The sequence below is a fragment of the Odocoileus virginianus genome, chromosome 8 (genome assembly GCF_023699985.2).
Source record: "Odocoileus virginianus isolate 20LAN1187 ecotype Illinois chromosome 8, Ovbor_1.2, whole genome shotgun sequence".
Lineage (NCBI taxonomy): Eukaryota > Metazoa > Chordata > Mammalia > Artiodactyla > Cervidae > Odocoileus > Odocoileus virginianus.
Window position 1 is genome coordinate 9,532,146 of NC_069681.1, and position 23,842 is coordinate 9,555,987.

The following is a 23,842-nucleotide window of genomic DNA, read 5'->3' on the forward strand; positions in this document are numbered from 1 at the left end:
ACCTCCTCCAAGCAGGCAGACAGGCAGCAGCATCACTGTGTGGACTAGACCTTCCCCTGTGAGACCCAGGCCCAGAGCCCCACTCCCTGTGGGTCTGTGTGCAACAGAGATGCATGGCTTGTCTTCTGAGATCTTTGCTGAGACATGCAGGATCTTGTTGACATTTTACTTGGAGGCTTAGAAGTGAGTCTTGTAGACGACAACCTTCTGAAAGGAAGAAAATGTTTGCAAATGAAGCAGCTGGCAAAGGATTCATCTCCAAAATATACAAGTGGTTCATGCAGCTCAATATCAAACAAACAAACAAACAACATAATCAAAAAATGGGTGGAAGATCTAAACAGACATTTCTCCAAAGCAGACATACTGATAGCCAACTCACACATGAAAAGATGCTCAACATCAGTCAAAGTCATTTCTTTCTATGAGAGAAATGAAAATCAAAACTACAATGAGGTACTACCTCACACTGGTCAGAATGGGCATCAGAAAAAAATCTACAAGCAATAAATGCTGGGCAGGGTATGGAGAAAAGGGAACCCCTTTCCATTGTTGATAGGAATGTAAATTGATATAATCACTATGAAGAACAATATGGATGTTCCTTAAGAATCTAGGAATAAAACTATCATATGACCTGGCAATCCCACTACTGGGTAAATACTCTGAGAAAACCATAACTCAAGAAAACACATGTACCGCAACACTCACTGCAGCACTCTTTACAATAGCCAGGACATGGACGCAACCTAGATGTCCATCAACAGATGGATGGATAAAGAAAATGTAGTACATATATACAATGGAATATTACTTAGTTATAAAAAGGAACAAAACTGGGTCATTTGTAGTGGTGTGGATGAACCTAGAGTCCGTCATATGGAGTGAAGTAAATCAGAAGGAGAAAAACAAATATCATATATCAGCATACATATATGAGCTGATTCACATTGTTGTATGGCAGAAATTAACACAACATTGTAAGGCAAGTATCCTCCAATTTAAAAAAAAAAAACTGAAAAAAAAAAAAGGAAGAGAAATGAGTCTTACTGGCTGCCTGGCTCTCTGAGCGTCAGGGATGGTGATTCTGCATTTTTACACTTCCATGGAAAATAAGCCTAGCACAACAGCAAGCCTCACTCACATGCTCACTGCAACGCTGCTCCTCCTCTGGTGCCCAGGTCTCTCCCCTTATCTTCCTCTCCCTCGACAACCAGGACAAGCGTGTTCACTGAGCTGTTGGATGCTTGAAACACAAAGGACCCTTGAATGTCCCTAAATACTTGTGCTACTTGCTTTACACTGTTTATTTTGTCGAAAATAGTTTGTCAGTTTTCTGCACAAGGTATCAGGTTAGCCTTCCATGTATAAAAGTGGGAGAACTGGGAAAATTTAAACAAGCACCTTTTTAAAACAAGAGAGAAGAAACCTTAAAGGAAAGTCTTGCTATTGTAAAATGCAACATGGCCTGTCCAATGCTTCTACTGCCCAAGCCTGGTGGAAGGGAAAAGTCCCTGGTGTGAAAGTCCAAAGACCTGGCCCAGTTCAAGTCCAGTCCTGCCCCTAACAGACTATGTGACCTCAGGCAGGTCACGTGACCTCTCCAGGCCTCAGCTTCCTCATCCATCAACTTACGAATGATCTTTTTTTTTTTTCTAAAGGAAGGATAATTGCTCTACAGAATTTTGTCAAACCTCAACATGAATCAGCCATGGGTATACTTATGTCCCCTCCCTCTTGAACTCCCCTCCCACTTACAGATGATCTTTGAGGTCCCTCTCGGCTCCAACTTTTTATAATAAAAAGCAGGCAGAGGAACACTTGCTCCTGAAAGGACTGGAAGTGGGACAGAAGAAGATGAGCAAGAGAAAGGAGGCCTTTGGCCACGTGACTGGTGTGAGGAAGGGTCCGAGCCCCCTTTTGTAAGAAGGCACTGCCTTCCCTGCAGAGGCACTGGACAGCTCAATGCTGAGGGATGTATTAAGTATCTGAGAACTGCTATTATCTAAGTGATGAGAGGAAGTCGCAAGATTGCAGTGGAGGCTCAACTGAGGCCAATGAATTTTATGCCATCCTTAAGAGCCGACTGTCGGACAACTCCCTGAGAAGGCATGATGGACCCTGAGAAAGAAGAGATGGTGTCTACCTGACAATGAAATAAACTGCCATGAACCTACAGGGATCACTCTAATAGTGGGATGGGAGGTAATTTGAGATGATTCTCTTAAATATCCTTATTTACATTTCAGATGCAGTGGTCAGTGATGTCCCAGAGGTACATGTGTTCTTACTCAGACACTGAGAAGACAAGGTCATGCTTGGAAGTTTTTTCTGTAGTGTCTTGGCTGGAATTTAAATCTGTTGTAAGTTTCATAGCACTAACACCCTTCTAGTTTGAATCCATATTGTTGAGCATCTGAAGAGCAAAAACATCAGCACCCTGAAATATAAAGAATAAAGCAAAATAAATGAATAGCCAAAGGTTCAAGGATTATTGAGATCCGTGTAGCTTCCTTGTTGATAAAGCAAAAGTCAGTAGCAAGCAGGTGTTTATACTGTGGGAACAGAAAATAAACTTTTAATCAGTGATGAGTCTCTTTCTTTTTAGGGATGGAAGTAAAGTTTGTTTCACTTTTATTTATTAAAATTAACACTATTTGTGAATTCCTTTCAACCTGAGTTTAGATGGACTCATCTGAGTTCTGTGTTCATAGTAGCAGATATTCCGTGCTTGAGATTTTATCAGATTTTGCCATATTTTAATCCTCAGCTCCAAGGTGCATGGGTTGAGAGGTATTTAAAAAGCAAAACCACCTATTATGTGCCAAACTCTATCCTAGAAGCTAGGAGGAAAACAAAGATGGCAGAGATTCCTGTCCTAATGAGGGAAACAAACTTGCAAACAAATATCAGAGGATTGTTGAAAGGAGAACAGGGAGACAGTCAGAAATGACCAAGTTTGCTTAAAGCCCCTGGAGAAGGCTTCTTTCCACAGAGCTCTGTTTTCACACAGCAGTCCACGCCTTCAGTTCCTAAACCCTGCAGATGGCGAAAGCCCTCTTAGAAGAGACACAAGGGCACATGACCCATTGGAAAGGGTGAGGACGGTGCGTTATCAGTAACGACTGCGTGCGCTCAGTCGCTAAGTTCTGTCCAACTCTTTTGCGGCCCCGTGGACTGTAGCCCACCAGGCTCCACTGTCCATGGGATTCCCCAGGCAAGAACACCGGAGTGGGTTGCCATTCCCTTCTCCTAACTCACATCTCTTGCGTCTCCTACATTCGCAGGTGGGTTGTTTACCACTGGGCCACCTGGAAAGCCACTACCAATCACATCATCCAGCCATCTTTATGTCAGTTAATCCTCACACAGAGCAAAATACACCATGAACCTCCATTCTGGGAAAGTATTTCTCCTCACTTCCCAGGGGTGCTAACCGCCGGGGTCCCAAAGACCCTGCCTGCTCCTCTGACTGTCCTGCAAGTAACACTGGCATATCAGACCCCAAAGAAAGAAAACAAGGCTATACATAAAACATGACTGTTTCTTCATGAACCCACTCAACCCCTGAGAAGTAGCAGAGAATGAAAAATCAAGCCGTATGTGCATGCTCAGTCACTTCAGTGGTGTCTGACTCTGCGACACTAAGGCCTATAGCCCATCAGGCTCCTCTGTCCATGGGGTTATCCAGGCAAGAACACTGGAGTGGATTGCCATGCCCTCCTCCAGGAGATCTCCCTGACCCAGGGATTGAACCTGCATTTCTTGCATTGGCAGGTGGATTCTTTACCGCTGAGACACCAGGGAAGCCCTAAAAATTAAGCTGACACCTGCTATTTAGCTTTGCTGTAGAAAGTCTATTATGGTAGTTGTTAGCATTCCGAATAATACTTTAAAAATGGTCATCTATTTATAATTTATCTTCTAACATAACACTATTATTTCTGGAAAGCTTGCAGCAAGATGAAAATGGCCTTATTCCAACCACCAAAATCAATTCTTCTGTACAAATTTGATATAGGCAGCCTGTGTACCATTTGAAAAAGCTCACTGACCTGTGAAGCCTGGCATTTGCACCATAAAATTTAGACCTGATTTGATGAAGTTATTGAATACTGTGCTTACCTCATCTAAGGTTTAAAAGCAATCATACATACTTTCACTTTTTCTCTTTAGGAAGAAGTTTGGGCTAAGTGGCAAATCAAGTTGTTTGTGCTTTGGATTGGGGTAAAGACAGACAGTCTAGACTGCACTTAATGAAAACTATAAGTTAATTTTGAGTGCGATGCTGGAGGTTCATTGCCAAGTAAAAATGATGGAGATTATCTTTAAAAGGCAATAGAAGAGGGGGGGAAAAAAGACATAATGCAATATTTGAATATGAGTCTATTTTCTTCACTAGATTGCTAATTAAAAGTTTATTTTCATATAGTCTAATCTTAGGATTCAGGGGACATGAATGATGCACAAAATCTCTCTGGCCTGTTAAATAGGGATAATTAAGAATAAAAATATTCACCCTCCTTAATATTTGGCTCTGTAGCAATCCAGACACAAATGAATCTCCTGATTTTTCACTGCTACATAGCAGCCAATCATGGATACTGACTTTTAATATTAAATAGTAAAACAAAAGCAATCCCAGCTTTTCCACTTTATTTATAAAAAGAGCAGCTTAGTTATAGCCATTCAACATCATTTAACGAGGTCATAAAAATATCAATATTTAACAGGCTGAACCATGAGTGAGAACTGTTGTGCACAATTCTTATCTCACACATCACTGACAAGGGCTCCTAGCATCAAATTTCAAGAGCCTCACACTCGAGATTGGCTGGAGTGGGACAAAAGATCCAAACTTTTCAGGGTTGTTCTGAAAGTGCTTGTTTGGTGGGCAGGAATTTTTTCCATCTCAATCCATTTCTTTAGAAACTAAACCAAATTGAAAAAGCAAACACTTGATCATTTGGATAAGTCCTAAGGTTTTGATTTAATAGGCAACAGCAGGAATTTAATGCTATCAATGAAATCCATAAATCTGTTCTGAAATTGTAACTTTGTTTCTGCAAATTTTTAAGTGATCTGAATGATTCTTTTAAGCATGGGCTGTTTTGCTTAAAAAAACTTCTTAGTCTGTACTGTTCAATTCACAGACAAGTTGAGTCTGGATACATGAGTATCTCATAGGTATGTGTGGGAGAGCAACCATAAGATGATATGTGTAAGCATGGAAATAAGGTTGTCTTCTGAGCTATGCCCTCTAGAATTAGCAAATAGGGGTTCAAAACATAAGTATATACAGTCACCATAAAGAAGCAGACTCTCTCTCAGGACAGTAACTCTTGTCCATAACCTATTGGAAGTAAATAGCCAGCTGCATTGTGAACTTGACAAGGACTGTCTCCGCTTCCTGACTCTAAGGGCACTGAAATGGATACATCATGGGGTCATCAGCTATATAGTGCTATATAGGCTATACAGTGCTAGGAAGCACACAGCCAGAAGTAGTAACTCCTTCCACTGCCACAATGACTGAGCAGCTGCTGGTAATTTGGCTTCTTACGTGGTCTGTCTACAGGGTGAAATAAGCTAATCAAGCCAATTTAAATACATAGTCCACTTGACATTGAATATATCAATGCAAATCATAAGAGCTAACCATGATCCATTGCTTACTGGATGCCAGACAATGTTCTAAGCACTTTACATCTATTATGTTGTTCAGTCCTCTCAATAGGACTAAGAGCTGAGTCACTTCACCAAGGTCACACAGCTTGTTAGTAGAGAAGCCAGGATGTGAGCCTAGGAAAGCTGCATCTCGAGTGTGTAGCCTTCACCCTTGTGCCACCAATAATCTGAGGGTAGTCAACATGGTTGCTGTGAGTTTTGACATCACTAATTAATATCTTAACACCCGTCATTTGTGAAGCACCAATAATAAGACCATATTTCCAACACTAAAGGGCTACAGCTAACCCAGGACCATAGACAGTTCCCCAATGACACAGCTCCCTATTGGGTGAACTGCCAACCCATGGTTCTCAGAAAACATTTCCACACACCACTATCCAATGCACCTTGATTTTAAATTCCTCACTTGGAGAAATTAACTATGCTCTTGTTTTCCATGTTGCAGTTTTGATTTGACTGTGTTTGGATTATTTGTTGCTTTAGTAAAATATTATCATCCCCTCTGTCACTGGGAATGTGAGAAATTGGATTTCTTGTATGGGTTAGTTCAGAAGTCAGTAACCTAGCTTCCCGGCTGTGTAAACCAAATCCCTAGACTCTGCTTTGAGGTTTTCCAAATACCACCCAAACTGTAAAGAGTTAAAGACACGGACAGGAACACCATGGGAATTCACAGTGTGGTCACTGGCTCCAACAAGGAAAGCAGGCGTGGAAACAGGGTTCAGAGTCCCTCTACTTTTGATACGAATAAACGGTCAAAATCTCCCTCCCCCATCACTTTCACTTCTTATTCCTTAGTTGAAATAAAATTAGTTTATCCCTACATGGATTACCTCTCTCAAATACCCTGAAGGTACATGAGTAGGTGCTACCAGTTCTCATGTCCCAATTAAATCATTAAAACATACATTTGTGAATATGGAATATGTGATCATGTTAGAGTGTGATATTTGCCTACTGATTCCATTTTAACTATGCTTTTGATAAGGTAATATATTATTGTGCTTTTTAAAATATTAAGTGCTTTACAAACACTGTTCATCATAATTCAACATTTTCCACAATGTGTTCTCTCAAACATTCACTACATAGCATATTAATAGCAGTGACCACAGAAGGGAAAAATTGCACTGTCTAAGGCCTAGTAAATATTAGAAACAATGAGTGCAGTGGGTCTCTCTGTTGCAGGGTTTCTCAGGGATTTCAACTTATGGTGTATTATACATTATGAAGGGGCTTCCCAGGTGGCACAGTTGTAAAGAACCTGCCTGCCAGGGCAGGAGAGGCAGGAGACATGAGTTAGATCCCCGGGTGGGAAAGATCCCCTGGAGTAGGAAATGGCAACCCACTCCAGTATTCTTGTCTGGAGAAGAGGACAAGTGATCATGGACAGAGGGGCCTGGCGGGCTGCAGGACAGTCCATGGGGTCACAAAGGGTCAGACAGGACTGAGCACACACACATATTGTGAATCTCTAAGGAAGCACAACAGTATGTTGACATTTCTCTCCCTGGGGTGAAGGACCGGTTTTCAGGTTTTCCCCCACTTCACAGAGGAGCTCTACTTTGCTAAAATATAATAAAAGTGATTTTTTAGAAAAATAGAAATAAAAAAATAAACAATACAAGATACAACCTATTTTTGTGAATAGATTTAACAGATGTAAAATCATGAAGTCAAATTTCTCCTCAAGTTTCTAAAAGTTTAGTCTTGGCTTTTGTATGTGTCCCATAACAGATGGACAGGAAACAAGTTGTAAACAGGCATCATTTGACAGATCACAGTTTGAGCCACAGTGCATACAGCATTTGCCACCTGTATTTGATCACCAATATTTGATGCAGATAATCTAATGAGTCTAATGTTTAAGGAAATATGTGTTGAAAAATGCTGCTTTGTTTTCCAAATCCATTTGATCACTTATCCTGGTTTAACTATAAGAGGGAAATCAGCTGCATTCAATGTCAAAGAGGCAGTTTGAATTCTCCTCTCTGAACACAAAGTGGTAAACATACTCCAAGTGAATGAATAATTGAGTTTGGTACATGAAAACATGGAAAATAAGGCAGGTTAGGAAGGCATGATGAAAGAGCTGCCTGGTCATTGTTCTCTACTGATACCTGCCAAGTCCAACCAAAGCAAAAGCTAGTAGAAGAAGAGAAGAAAAAAATGTGCAGTGCTTGCTTGCGCTTGAGCTTCTTTATATAAATTTCCCTAGTGAGGAGACAGAGTCTCCCGTCCTGGAAGTAACAGCATTCTGTAGCGTCCCACGTGGTCATGTGAATTTCAACTAAGCTGATTTTACTCTCTCCTCCAATCATTTTGGATCAATCAATCACATTTTGAGTTGACTTCTTTGTACCTAGCAATGTGTCAGATTCTACATCTTTTCTGATTCTGAGCCTGTTTTGTAATATAAAAGTCAAATAAAAGGTTTCTTAAGAGCTGTTGGTGTTTCGCCTAAGGTTCTGTTCCTCATCAGAAATGTTAAATTATAAAATCATAAAGTGCAGTTTTAAGAAATGTGCCCCTGTCTAGGAGAAAAGATTGACTGTAAAATTCAACTCCAGGTTTGAGCCGGTGGAAGTGTTCTAAAAAAAATAAAACACACACACAAAAGCAAATAAATTCTGTTGATGTTGTACCTGGACATGGAAACAAAAACCAAATTACTTGAAAGTAGTTTCAGGTGATAAAAATGAACACTTCCTACAAAAAAATGTTTTAACCAGAACTTAGACATACAGGAAAGTTCTTTCCGCTTGTCAGTCTTCACAAAGGTTTTGAAGAAAGGTGGAAACTTGTGCTATACACACATGCAAAAGACATTTGAGTAGTGATAATTGTAATTGAAATGTGAATAATCACAATAGATGAAATGGGATATTCAGCTTTAAAATCCTTTTAAAAAGAGAAAACGTTCTTGAAAACTAAATGAATGACTCTGAGACAGGGATAACACTGTCAATATTTGAGGTCAGAATTATCATTCATTACCCTTTTGCTGAAGACTGCCTCGGTAGACTGGAAATCCAAAGCCAATAGTAGAATCAGAAAAAAAAAAAAAAAAAGATACTATTATTGAGCCTATCTCCACTTGCCTGGAAACCTAGAGCACTCATAAGTAAAATGTTGTTGATTTCAGGTGACCTTTTCTCTCCCTTACTCTTCTTACTTTTGCTAATACCCCATTTTAACTCTTGAAAAGGTCATTGTCTTATGCAGTCAGACAGGAGAGAATTGATAATGATGATGGAAATTCTGCCTTCCCCACAGAGTCAAACTATGACACAAGCTGCTTGACATTCTGGTAGAAGCAGGCTAAGTCCTGTGGAGAGGTATTACAGGTGATGACACTTGAGAAGTAGCAGAATGTCCATTTTGTCCTCCAAATTTCTCTCCCCCTGAATGCTATTACCAGAAATTTTCAGCCTTGAAATCACTATTTAAATTAAGATAGAAAGTCCTCATGGTATCAATATCCTTCACAAACCTGCCAATGTAGGAGAGGCAAGAGACACAGGTTCAACCCCTGGGTCAGGAAGATCCCTGGAGGAGAAAATGGCAACCCACTCCAGGATTGTTGCTGGAGAATCCCATGGACAAGGGAGCTTAGTGGGCAGCACTACAGGCCATGGGGTAGCAAAGAGTCGGGCATGACCGGCGGAGCACACACACAGCACACATCTGTCACCAGATGAGCCAGACTCACTGCGGGGTGTGAAGGCATGGGAGGCAGGTGGCAACACAGGAGATGCAGTGTCCCGCATCCACTGAGCACTGCCTGGTGAGAAAGCACTAAAGGAAAAGAACCACCTAGAGGAGCAGGAACGGGCAACAGAGGATGTAATGGCTGGAGGGCATCACCGAGTCAATGGACATGAGTTTGAGCAAACTCCAGGAGATAGTGAAGGAAGGGAGGCCTGGTGTGCTGAAGCCCATGGTCACAAAGAGTTGGACATGACTGAGCAACGGAACAGCAAAAAGAGGCTCCATGGACATCACAGGTAGAAGGTAGGCGCCAATGGCAAGATGCACCCGTGTAGAGCTTAGCTTGGAGATCACTGGTGTGAAGTTGCCTGGAACACACTTCACACTCACACACAGCAGATGCTCAGTAAGCAGTCTTTGTTCTCTTTTTTATTCTTCTAGGCAAGAGTCTAGTCTATGGAATTGGCTTCCATCACAGTAAACCTGAGCTGGACTTCCTTGTTTTATAGTTGGAGATTAACACCTTATGACACCTTATTTCATGTAAGTCTCAAAACTGGAGGGAGAAGAGTGAAGGTTTTAGATATGATAACACATTTCAATTGTTTTTTATTTCATCTGTTTATTCATATTTTCAAAAAGAGTGCTTTGACACTCTTTAAAAGTAACTCAGATTAGTTGTATTGCTTACATGGGCATTGCCTCCCTTTGCCGTCTCAACATAGTGCTGAAGGAGGGAAAGGTAGGTGGCATAACTTCCATTTAAAATGGGAGGAAACCCAGGTATAGGATAGATAGGAAACATCAAGGTTAAGAGTTAGATTAAGAGTCCCTAGTCTCCATTATGCCACCCAATGTTCTATGAAACTAAATTTCAAGCCCTAAGTCATGCTCTGAAGCCATTTTGGTAGCATTAGGTCAGGACCTGATGAAGCTCAATAGAGGGCAAGAATGAGATCTGATCTCTGCTCTATCACAGGGACCATCAATAAAATCTCACATATATTAGATGCTCAATATTTATTTGTTAAATCTTCATGTGTGTGGAAGAGAAGCTTCTGAGAAAGAGCTGAGAAAGAACATGAAAAGAATAGAACTTAGCAAGATAAGTTTTAAATTTCATTAGAGAAAGCTCGGGCAACCTATTGTAACAAGTAGCTCTGGTGAATATGAAGTTTCTTCCTGTCCCCTTGAATTTCAGCTGCAGCTACAGTAGACAGTTCTATGGGAGTACAGATCCACACCTCGCTGATTCACACCCTGTACCTTTCTGCTTCTGCCCCAGGGCCCTTCCTCAGGCTGACAAGTCTCCTTGGTTCACATGCATGGGATCAGGAAAAGAGGGAGTTACTGCCTCCAGGAACTGCCTTCCACCCAGCAGGATGTGAGCCTGGGGATAAATGTCCCAGCCTCCCCTCCTTGAGGAGACAGTGTTAAGAGAAATTCTGTTTGCCACCAAGGAGGTAAATTAAGCCCCATTACCTATGACCATGACCTAGAAAACACACCCCTAACATGGGCTTCTCCTCCTCGTCCTCTTACTGTCCTTAACACCTTCCCTCCTGATTACTGGGAGCAGTTTCCAAAGAAACCGGTTGCATTGAGTCTTTGATTCAGGTGCAACTTTCAAGGGAAATCAACCTAAGATAATCATTTAAAGGAGGTATTGACTTTGACTCAAAGTTTGGCAGGAAACAGTTCTAAAAAAATAGACAATTAGAATAAGTATAGGAAATGTTTTGATAGAAGCAGTAAAATGGGTCATAGTCAAGACTGATCTTCAGCTCTTAAGAACAGCCATGGGGCCCAGCTGTTAACAGAGTTTAGTACTTTTGTACCACCTGGAAGATTGCTGTTGCTCTGAGCCGCAGAGGGCCTCCTCACCTCAGCCTGCTCCCCAGGCCTCTCTGTTACGATGCCCAAGAATGCCTTGTTGTTCACCAACTAAAGGAACAGTGCCAGGGGCTCTCAAGATCTTACCCCAGTGCCACAGCCATCGTAAGATTCATGCCCATTTGACACTGATTATTAAATATTCTTAAAGTCATCTTTGGCTATCACAGTTCATAGGAAATACACCAATTTTAGGGATAGGGAAGTGATTATTACGAAAGATATTCCTGAAGAACTGACACTAAAGTTGGAAGGGGGTTACACACAGAGGAAATAGCTTGTGTGATAATCTAGAGATGAGAGAAATTATAGCACTTTATAGGCAGCAAAGCGGCTTCCTAGGTATGCAGTGGTAAAGAATCCACCTACCAATGCAGGAGATGCAGGAGACACAGGTTTGATCCCTGGAAGATCCACTAGAGCAGGAAATGGCACCCCACTCCAGTATTCTTGCCTGGAAAATTCCATGGACAGAGGAGCCTGGTGGGCTACAGTCCATGTGGTTGCAAAGAATTGGACATGACTGAGCTGGAAAAGGCAATGGCACCCCACTCCAGTACTCTTGCCTGGAAAATCCCATGGACGGAGGAGCCTGGCAGGCTGCAGTCCCTGGGGTCACCAAGAGTCGGACACAACTGAGCAACTTCACTTTCACTTTTCACTTTTATGCATTGGAGAAGGAAATGGCAACCCATTCCAGTGTTCTTGCTTGGAGAATCCCAGGGACGGCGGAGCCTGGTGGGCTGCTGTCTATGGGGTCACACAGAGTCGGACACGACTGAAGTGACTTAGCAGCAGCAGCAGCAGAGCAACTGAGCATGCATGCACAGAAAGCAGAGGGCATTCAACATGGTAAGGCAGGAATATAAATAGAGTCCGCGTTGCTTAGGTTATCCCAGACGACGTTAAGAGTTGATGCTCCTCTCAAGAGCCACTGAAGGAGCAAGGCTCTAATCAGAGAGATCATGATGGCCCCTCACATCTACGTCAGGGTATGAGGTCCCTGCCCAGGAATGGATGAGCTCCCTAAATGAGCTTGTGTCCAATGACTTTCCATGAATTATAGTCTCGAATGTATAGGACATTGTCTGCTTGCTTCCAGCATGCCAGCTATAATTAATGCATTTGTATAAAGGCATTTGATCCTCACAAAAACCTGTGAATTAGACATTATTGTCATCCCCACTTCACAGATGAGAATGCCAACTCAGAAACAGGTGAAATAATTTGGCCAAAGTTACACTGCTAGCAGGTGGCTGAGCTGGCTCCTGAATTCTTATGTTTTATACTTTAGAGAGGCTGATGCAATCTCAAATTACAGACATGAAATTCAGAAACTGCTCCACACAGTGTTTTTCTCAGAGCTGGAACTGGTTTTCAGAAGAGTGTATCTATCCAGATTAATAATGAGTGAAGAGAAACCCAAGGGTCAATTACAGGAGTTTGAGTCTAAAAACACAGCGTGTTGGGTCAGCAAATCCCAATGCCAGTGATAAGTTTCACCACATCATAAATATATAATGTACAGAAAATAGAAGAAAACTCAATGGCCAGTCAGTGATTGACATTATAAAGAACATATTTGGGATTTGGAGAGTAAGTGGAGATGAAAAGGGTGAAATATTTATAGATCTCAACTTCTCATTTACCAGTGAATGCAAGTGTCAGTGATTCAAACATCCTTAGTGGGTACCACAATTGTGGAAGATACAAAAAAGTAGGACCCATGCTCCCCCAAAATGGGGACATGCTTCCCAGTCTCCAGCAGTGTACCATCTTTAACAGAAAGCCCAGATTCACGCATGAACAATGACAAAATGAGAAAGGATGAGATAAATGCTCTGAGACTGCCTGAGTGAAGTATTAGGGAACCCTTGGAGGGTGGACTCCAGAAAGTGGTAGGCAGAAGATGTGGGTCTTGAAGTCAGAAATGAGGGGGATGGGAATATTCCAAAGAGAAAGAAGAGCAACCAAAATGAGGACATAGGACATAATACCATTTTGCAATTGAGAAAACAACAAGCAGTTCAGACCATGTCACTTCAGCATTACAAAGTAGAGTGAAGAGCATTCATTCACTTATTTTAGTCTGAGGCCTCTTAGATCTCAAACACTGTGATAGGCATTGCAGATGGATATATTAGTGGACAAAATGAGCCTTGGGAGGATTATTCACAAGGGATTAGCAGACAGGAAGGAAGAGAAACCAATAAACAAAGTGATTAAGTTGAGAGAAGTAGCCCGAAGACTGCAAAGGTACAATGGTTTTGCAGCCAAATGTGTTTCGACTTCTGAGAATGCCTGGTGAGAAGTAGGGGTGGGGATGACAATCAGAGGGTTTTTGAGACTCTTAATCTCAGGATGAAACGTGGGAGGAGAGATGTGAGCAAGGGGACTAGTCAGTGTCTTAGTCTAGGCAGAAGTTGATGGGGCTGAAGTAAGATAATGGATGTGCAAATGCATGGAAGTACACACAGGCCTTGATGGACAACTGGATGAGCGGATAAGGGACAAGAAGGAGCCACAGTCAGCGTCTGCTCAACCAGAAGACCTTGGAGCCAGCAGAAGATGGCCTTGAGATGAAAACACATGTCAAACTCTGGTATAATATCCATTTGGAAATTCTAATAGGCAGTCACAATCAACATCTGAGTACCTATCTTGTACTAACTTCCTTAGTCAGGGACGGGCTTCCCGGGTGACTCAGGGAGTAAAACATCCACTTGCAATGGTTCAGTCCCTGGGTCAGGAAGATATCCTAGAGAACGACACAGCAACCCTCTCCAGCATTGCTGCCTGGAGAATCCCATGGACAGAGGAGCCCGGCAGGCTACAGTCCCTGGGGTCTCAGACATAACTGAGCAACGGAGCCTGCACACACACACTATCAGGGATGCTTCCAGTAAGTAGATTAAGAGCCTGCGATTCGGGGTAGCAAATCTGAACTAAAAATAGTGCTCTATGGGAATTATCCATGCAGACATGATAGCTGAAACTTTAAGAAAAGATAGTAATACCGAGACACATCTGAGCCCACACATCATCGGGGTCTCTTTTTAATTTTAGGTAGAATTATATTTTCTAGGCCAAACAACAAAGAATAATGCTAGAGCTCTTCAGAAATATTTTCTATCAAGGCTATGCTTGGCTTTTCATGTGAATCTCCACCACATTTGTCTTGGGAGCCTTCAACAAGCACTGGCCTGCATACTCCTAAAGCCACTTTTGTATTCCCTCCTGCATTCAGGACTGGAAGCCCAGAGGAAAATAACAGTTCTGCTGCCAGAGTATGAGAAACAGTTTTATGTACCTCTTTAAAGCTATTAGATTCTACTTAACTGCTTTTGATATTTACAAATATTAATTGAATAACTTACCCTTTCATTTAAAAAGATATTAAAATTGAGAAAAAACAAAATCCCTTCTCAGCTATCCTTACTGGCTGCTGGTGTCTATCTAGGTCAAGAGGAGGAGCCCAGACCTCAGCGGCCACAGGAAGCAGTTCACTTAATAACAGACAGGGCTTAGGAAGGACAAAAGTGGCCTCTGAAGCCTGCCTTGGAAATCTATTCCTGTATTGCTAGTTTTCATTCCAAGACACTGCCTACATTTGCTTGAAAGTAATTTCAGGCAGGGACTAGAGTGGATAAAGGTGAAGAGGAAACAAGATTGCTTGTGAAATATTTGTTGAAACTGGGTAATGACCAAATGGGGGTTCATCATACCATTCTACTTTTGTATGTGCTCACATTCCCCATAACATTTCTCATTTTAAATGTATTTTTAGAAGTATCTGAGCTTTGATGCTGTTTGCCTCTGAAAGAAGCAAGAAGAAACTAAAAAAGCCAGTGTTGTCAGAGACTTCCTTGCCAGTCGTTAAGACTCTGTGCATCTGCTGCGGGGGGTGTGGCTTCCATCCCTGATGGGAGAACTGAGATCCCACATGCTTTGTGGTATGGTCAATTTTTTTTTTTAATTAAAAAAAATCACATAAAAACAGTGTTCCCAACAGCTGCAGTCTGACATGGTCATAAATTGTGTCCACCTCATGGGTGACTTTGAAGGTAGACTGAGCCCCCATTTCACCCCCACATACTAAATAAGAATCATCATGAAATAGCATGACTGCTGGATAAAAGGGAAATTGATCCAAAAGTGCATTGTGAATAAGAGACAGATCTTCATTAGTTGGGGGCCCTGCTGAATTTCTGAAAGACAGACATATACATTCAAATGGAAGTTTAATGTAAGCAGAGGAAGGCTTAGGAGAGGGCTACAGGGTAAGTAGAAGCCCTTTTTTTCCCCCAGAAACTGGAGAAGCCTGGACCCTGAAAGCATGAGGAGTGGAACACCAATCAGGATAAGTCCACCCAGCACGCTTGTCTCCCCATCACTCTGTGCAGAGATGTTAACAGGGGTGGTGCTGGCCCCCAAAGGGAAGTGGGAGATTAGCTCTCAGAAAAACCCGAATAAGCCACTTGGGAAAGACTGAGGAGACATTCTTGGCCCACAGATGTTGAATTTGCAGCCACTTCTTTGTAAGAAGAGTCCATCTGGGGAAGCACACCCACAGAATGCCAGAGAAAGCCCTGGACAGTTGTCTAGTACTGAAGACAGTAATGTTAGCTAACCGGCAAGGAAGTCCAGACAGTACAGAAGAAGATAAACACACTGGAGAAGTTATCCCAGATGAAACAGAGATAATTTAGGAAACAAAATATATTGTTAAAATAAAACTAGTAAACTCACCCATCCCAGTCCATTTTAGTTCACTGATTCCTAAAATGTCGACATTCACTCTTGCCATCTCTGGTTTGACCACTTCCAATTTGCCTTGATTCATGGACCTAACATTCCAGGTTTCTATGCAATATTGCTCTTTAGAGCATCACACTTTACTTTCATCATCAGTCACATCATCAACTGGGTACTGTTTTTGCTTTGGCTCCATCTCTTCATTCTTTCTGGAGTTATTTCTCCACTGATCTCCAATAGCATATTTGGGCACCTTCCAACCTAGGAAGTTCATCTTTCAGTGTCATATGCTTTCACCTTTTCATACTGATCATGGGGTTCTCAAGGCAAGAATACTGAAGTGGCTTACCATTCCCTTCTCCAGTGGACCATGTTTTGTCAGAAGTCTCCACTAAAATGGATTGGAATGGTGAATTTAACTCGGATGACCATTATATCTACTACTGTGGGCAAAAATCCCTTAGAAGAAATGGAGTAACCATCAAAGTCAACAAAAGATTCCAAAATGCAATACCTGGATGCAAACTCAAAAATGACAGAATGATCTCTGTTCATTTCCAAGGCAAACCATTCAGTATCACAGTAATCCAAGTCTATGCCCCAGCCAGTAACGCTGCAGTTGAATGATTCTATGAAGATCTACAAAGATCTTCCAGAACTAATGCCCCAAAATGATGTCCTTTTCACTATAGAGGACTAGAATGCAAAAGTAGGAAGTCAAGAAATACCTGGAGTAATAGACAAATTTGGCCTTGGAGTACAGAATGAAGCAGGGAAAAGGCTAACACAGTTCTGCCAAGAGAACGCACTGGTCATAGCAAACACCCCCTTCCAACAACCACAAGAGAAGACTCTACACATGGACATCACCAGATGGTCAACACTGAAATCAGATTGATTATATCCTTGGCAGACAAAGATGGAGAAGCTCTATACAGTCAGCAAAAACAAGACCAGGAGCTGACTGTGGCTCAGATCATGAACTCTTTATTGACAACTTCAGACTTAAATTGAACAAAGTAGGGAAAACCACTAGACCATTCAGGTATGACCTAAATCAAATCCCTCACGATTATACAGTGGAAGTGACAAATAGATTCAAGGAATTAGATCTGATAGACAGAGTTCCTGATGAACTATGGACAGAGGTTTGTGACATTGTACAGGAGGCAGGGATCAAGACTATACTCAAGAAAAAGAAATGCAAAAAGGCAAAAGGGTTGTCTGAAGAGGCCTTACAAATAGTTGTGAAAAGAAAAGAAGTGGAAGGCAACTGAGGAAAGGAAAGATATACCCATTTGAATGCAGAATTCCAAGAATAACAAGGAGAGATAAGAAAGCCTTCCTCAGTGATCAGTGCAAAGAAATAGAGGAAAACAATAGAATGGGAAAGATTAGAGATCTCTTCAAGAAAATTAGAGATACCAAGGGAACATTTCATGCAAAGATGAGCTCAATAAAGGACAGAAATGGTATGGACCTAACAGAAGCAGAAGATATTAAGAAGAGGTGGCAAGAATACACAGAAGAACTATACAAAAAAGATCTTCATGACCCAGATAATCACGAAGGTGTGATCACTCATCTAGAGGCAGACATCCTGGAATATGAAGTCAAGTGGGCCTTAGGAAGCATCATTATGAACAAAGCTAGTGGAGATAATGGAATTCCAGTTGAGCTATTTCAAATCCTAAAAGATGATGCTGTGAAAGTGTTGTGCTCTATTGAGCATATTTGACAGCCAACTTGGAAAACTCAGCAGTGGCCACAGGACTGGAAAAGGTCAATTTTCATTCCAATCCCAAAGAAAGGTAATGCCAAAGAATGCTCAAACTACCGCACAGTTGCACTCATCTCACACACTAGCAAAGTAATGCTCAAAATTCTCCAAGCCAGGCTTCAACAGTATGTGGACCATGAACTTCCAGATGTTCAAGCTGGATTTATAAAAGGCAGAGGAACCAGAGATCAAATTGCCAATATCTGTTGGATTATTGAAACAGCAAGAGAGTTCCAGGAAAACATCTATTTCTGCTTTATTGACTATGCCAAAGCCTTTGACTGTGTGGATAACAATCTGTGAAAAATTCTTCAAGAGATGGGAATACCAGACCACCTGACTTGCCTCCTGAGAAACCTGTGTGCAGGTCTAGAAGCAACAGTTAGAACTGGACATGGAACAACAGACTGGTTCCAAATTGGGAAAGGGGTACATCAAGGCTGTATATTGTCATCCTGCTTATTTAACTTATATGCAGAGTACATCATGAGAAACGCTGGACTGGATGAAGCACAAGCTGGAATCAAGATTGTCAGGAGATATATCAATAACCTCAGATATGTAGGTGACACAACCATTATGGCAGAAAGTGAAGAAGAACTAAAGAGCCTCTCGATGAAAGTGAAAGAGGAGAGTGAAAAAGTTGGCTTAAAACTCAACACTCAGAAAACTAAGATCATGGCATCTGGTCCCATCACTTCATGGAAAATAGGTGGGGAAACAATGAAAACAGTGACAGACTATTTTGGGGGGGGGGAGGGGTCCAAAATCACTGCAGATGGTGACTTCAACCATGAAATTAAAAGACGCTTGCTCCTTGGAAGAAAAGTTATGACCAACCTAGACAGCATATTAAAAAACAGAGACATGACTTTGCCAACAATGTTCCATCTAGTCAAGGCTATGATTTTTCCAGTAGTCATGTATAGATGTGAGAGTTGGACTATAAAGAAACCTGAGGACTGAAGAATTGATGCTTTTGAACTGTGGTGTTGGAGAAGACTTTTGAGAATCCCTTGGACTGCAAGGAGATCCAACAAGTTCGTCCTAAAGGAAATCAGTCCTGAATATTTGTTGGAAGGACTGATATTCAAGCTGAAACTCCAATGCTTTGGCCACCAGATGCGAAGAGCTGACCCATTTGAAAAGATCCTGATGCTGGGAAAGATTGAAGGTGGGAGGAAAAGGGGACGACAGAGGATGAGATGTTTGGATGACATCACTGACTCAATGGACACGATTTTGAGTAAACTCCTGGAGTTGGTGATGGCCACTGAAGCCTGGTGTGCTGCAATCTGTGGGGTTAGAAAGAGTCAGACATGACTGAGTGAGTGAACTGAACTGAGCAAATTCACAGAGATCTGAAAAGATAATTCAGTTGTTAATTAGAAAAAGATGCTATTAAACAATAGAAATCTGAGAGAACTCAAACTGAAAAATTTGATCATCAGAATGAAAAATTCAGTGAAAGACATGGAAGATAAAGATGAGTTATTCTCCTTAAAGATAAAGATGAGGCATTCTCCTTATTGGGCTTCCCTGGTAACTCAGACAGTAAAGCATCTTCCTGCAATGCAGGAAGAGAAGGGGACGACAGAGGGTGAGATGGCTGGATGGCATCACCAACTCGATGGGCATGAGTTTGCGTAAACTCCAGGAGTTTGTGATGGACAGGGAGGCCTGGCATGTTGCAATTCATGGGGTCGCAAAGAGTCGGACATGACTGAGCAACTGAACTGAACTGACAACGCAGGAAACCCAGGTTTGATCCCTGGGTCTGGAGGATAAAGGAAATGGCAACCCACTTCAGTTTTCTTGCCTGGAAAATCCCATGGACCAAAGAGCCTGGTAGGCTACAGTCCATGCAATCACAAAGAGCAGGACACGGCTGAGCGACTTCACTTTCATTTTGCATTCTCCTTAAACCAGAGCAATACTACAACAAAAAATGAAAATGTCACTCAAGGTATCCAGTATTCATCTAATCAAAATTCCAGAAAGAGAAACTAAAAAGATGGAAGATGGATAATAATTTCCAGAAGTAAAAATAAATTTCCCCAATGCTGAAAAAACATCTTGCTTCAAAGAATCTACTGAGTTAAAAAAAAAAAATTACACCTATATAGAACCTTATGAAGTTGAAATATTAAAAATATAATGTAAAAATAATGGTCTAGCTGTTAGAAGTTGGGAAAAGAAAAACATAAATCTCATCTTGTGTAACAAGGAGTCAAGACACATAGTTTGTGTTTGTTACAAGAAATAGAGGTTTCCCTTATCACTTGAAATCATGGAGGTAGCCAACAGAATATCTAAAAATAATAAGTAACAAACTGATAGGAGTAAAAGGAGAGAAAGACAAGGGCTTATGTAGGTGTGTTATATTCCTCATTTCACAACAGCATGGCAGTAGATCCTGTCTGAAATCCAAGAATTGAGATATAAAAGCACAGTATTCCAAGTTGTATTGATACCCACCTGAAAGTGAAAATGAAAGGCACTCAGTCATGTCTGACTCTTTGCGACCGCATGGACTAAACAGTCCATGGAATCCTCCAGGCCAGAATACTGGAGTGGGGAGCCGTTCCCTTCTCCAGGGGATCTTCCCAACCCAGGGACCGAACCCAGGTCTCCCACATTGCGGACAGATTCTTTACCAGCTGAGTCACCAGAAAAGCCCTAGAAATAGCCAGAAGAATTAATAATTAAATGGTGGGCCTCTCAGGCCTGGTCCTCCGCAGTGGTTGATTCAGCTTCTTCAGGGAGCTGATCTCTTTATCCTGAGGACAATCCCACAGGCATTAGCACCTCTGCCCAGAGCTGTGGGGAAATGAAAGAAGGTGATTACCTCTGGGGGATAAACCAAGTGGATGGGAGCCTGTGAAGGGGCGGGAGAGCACAAGGGGTTTTATTTTATAACCAGATTTTATGAACCTGAACTACAATACATATGCTTAATTTATATGGAAAAGCCCTCACCACTAGATAAAAACAAAACAAACAACAAAATAAAACAATAAACTTATGAATCTTTTTCAAATAGGTGAATATATCACTATTATAGGCTGTGCCAAGCATAAGAAGAATATTGCCATGATTAAAACAACTATAATGACTTCATTGTAGTGTTTGCAAAAGCCCATGACAGCAATGATTACAACCAAGTCATTATAGGTGAGAATTCTCACAATGGATTGGTGCTGCAAAAGGCTGTGGGCAAGGTAGTTCAGCTATATATTTGCTAGTGTTTTTTTGGTTGTTTGCTTCAAGAGTAGTTTTTTATATATGAAATAAATAAAAATAAATTATGCTTTTAAATACAATGTATACATTTTAACAGCAAACATCACCATAAAATATATAAATATATAAAATATAATGGAAGACTGTTAGCGAGTAGAGAAAAAAATATGCAAACACAGATTAATACATCAAAATATACTGACCCCCATTACTAGAAGAAATAATATATGTATATGCAAACAAACACAGACTCTAAGGAAATTACATAACATACCTGGTAGACAAAAGTTACCAGCTTATAAAATACAAACTAAAAGTTGAACAGTTCTATGAAGACCTACCAGACCTTCTAGAACTAACACTCAAAAAAGATGTCCTTTTCATTATAGGGGACTGGCATGCAAAAGTAGGAAGTCAAGAAACACCTGGAGTAACATGCAAATTTGGCCTTGGAGTACGGAATGAAGCAGGGCAAAGGCTAACAGAGTTCTGCCAAAAGAATGCACTGGTCATAGCAAACACCCTCTTCCAACAACACAAGAGAAGACTCTACACATGGACGTCACCAGATGGTCAATACCAAAATCAGATTGATTATATCCTTTACAGCCAAAGACGGAGAAGCTCTATACAGTCAGCAAAAACAAGACCAGGAGCTGACTGTGGCTCAGATCATGAACTTCTTTTCATAAAATTCAGACTTAAATTGAAGAAAAGTGGGGAAAACCACTACACCATTCAGGTATGACCTAAATCAAATCCCTTATGACTATACAGTGGAAGTGAGAAATAAGATTTAAGGGACTAGATTTAATAGACAGAGTGCCTGATGAACTATGGACGGAGATTCATGACATTGTACAGGAGACAGGGAGCAAGACCATCCCCAAGAAAAAGAAATGTAGAAAGCAAAATGGCTGTCTGAGCAGGCCTTACAAATAGCTATGAAAAGAAGAGAAGGCAAAAGCAAAGGAGAAAAGGAAAGATATACCTGTTTGAATGCAGACTTCCAAAGAATAGCAAGGAGAGAAAAGGAGGTCTTCCTCATCTATCAGTGCAAAGAAATAGAGGAAAACAATAGAATGGGAAAGATTAGAGATCTCTTCAAGAAAATTAGAGATACCAAGGGAACATTTCATGCAAAGATGAGCTCAATAAAGGACAGAAATGGTATGGACCTAACAGAAGCAGAAGATATTAAGAAGAGGTAGCAAGAATACACAGAAGAACTGTACAAAAAAGATCTTCATGACCCAGATAATCATGAAGGTGTGATCACTCACACTTACCTAGAGCCGGACATTCTGGAATGTAAAGTCAGGTGGGCCTTAGGAAGCATCACTATGAACAAAGCTAGTGGAGGTGATGGAATTCCAGTTTAGCTATCTCAAATCCTAAAAGATGATGCTGTGAAAATGCTGCACTTAATATGTCAGCAAATTTGGAAAACTCAGCAGTGGCCACAGGACTGGAAAAGGTCAGTTTTCATTCCAATCCCCAAGAAAGGCAGTCCCAAAGAATGCTTAAATTACCACACAATTGCACTTATCTCACACGCTAGTAAAGTAATGCTCAAAATTCTCCAAGCCAGGCTTCAGCAATACATGAACCGTGAACTTCTAGGTGTTCAAGCTGGTTTTAGTAAAGGCAGAGGAACCAGAGATCAAATTGCCAACATCCACTGGATCATTGAAAAAGCAAGATATTTCCAGAAAAACATCTATTTCTGCTTTATTGATTATACCAAAGCCTTTGACTATGTGGATCACAATAAACTGTGGAAAATTCTGAAAGAGATGGGAATACCAGACCACCTGACCTGCCTTTTGAGAAACCTGTATACAGGTCAGGAAGCAACAGTTAGAACTGGACATGGAACAACAGACTGGTTCCAAATAGGAAAAGGAGTACGTCAAGGCTGTATATTGTCACCCTGCTTATTTAACTTATATGCAGAGTACATCATGAGAAACGCTGGGCTAAAAGAAGCACAAGCTGAAATCAAGATTGCCGGGAGAAATATCAATAACCTCAGATATGCAGATGACACCACCCTTATGGCAGAAAGTTAAGAAGAACTAAAGAGCCTCTTGAGGAAAGTGAAAGAGGAGAGTGAAAAAGTTGGCTTAAAGCTCAACATTCAGAAAACTAAGATCATGGCATCCAGTCTCATCACTTCATGGCAAATAGATGGGGAAACAGTGGAAACAGTGGCTGACTTTATTTTTCTGGGCTCCAAAATCACTGCAGATGATGACTGCAGCCATGAAATTAAAAGACGCTTGCTCCTTGGAAGAAAAGTTATAACCAACCTAGACAGCATATTAAAAAACAGAGACATTACTTTGCCCACAAAGGTCCATCTAGTCAAGGCTATGGTTTTTCCAATGGTCATGTATGGATGTGAGAGTTGGACTATAAAGAAGGCTGAGTGCTAAAGAATTGATGCTTTTGAACTGTGGTGTTGGAGAAGACTCTTGAGAGTCCCTTGGATTGCAAGGAGATCCAATCAGTCCACCCTAAAGGAAATCAGTCCTGGGTGTTCATTGGAGGGACTGATGTTGAAGCTGAAAATCCAATACTTTGGCCGCCTGATGCGAAGAGTTGACTCATTAGAAAAGACCCTAATGCTGGGAAATATTGAGGGCAGGAGGAGAAGGGGATGACAGAGGATGAGATGGTTGGATGGCATCACTAACACAATGGACATGGGTTTCGGCGGACTCCAGGATTTGGTGATGGACAGGGAGGCCTGGCATTTTGCGATTC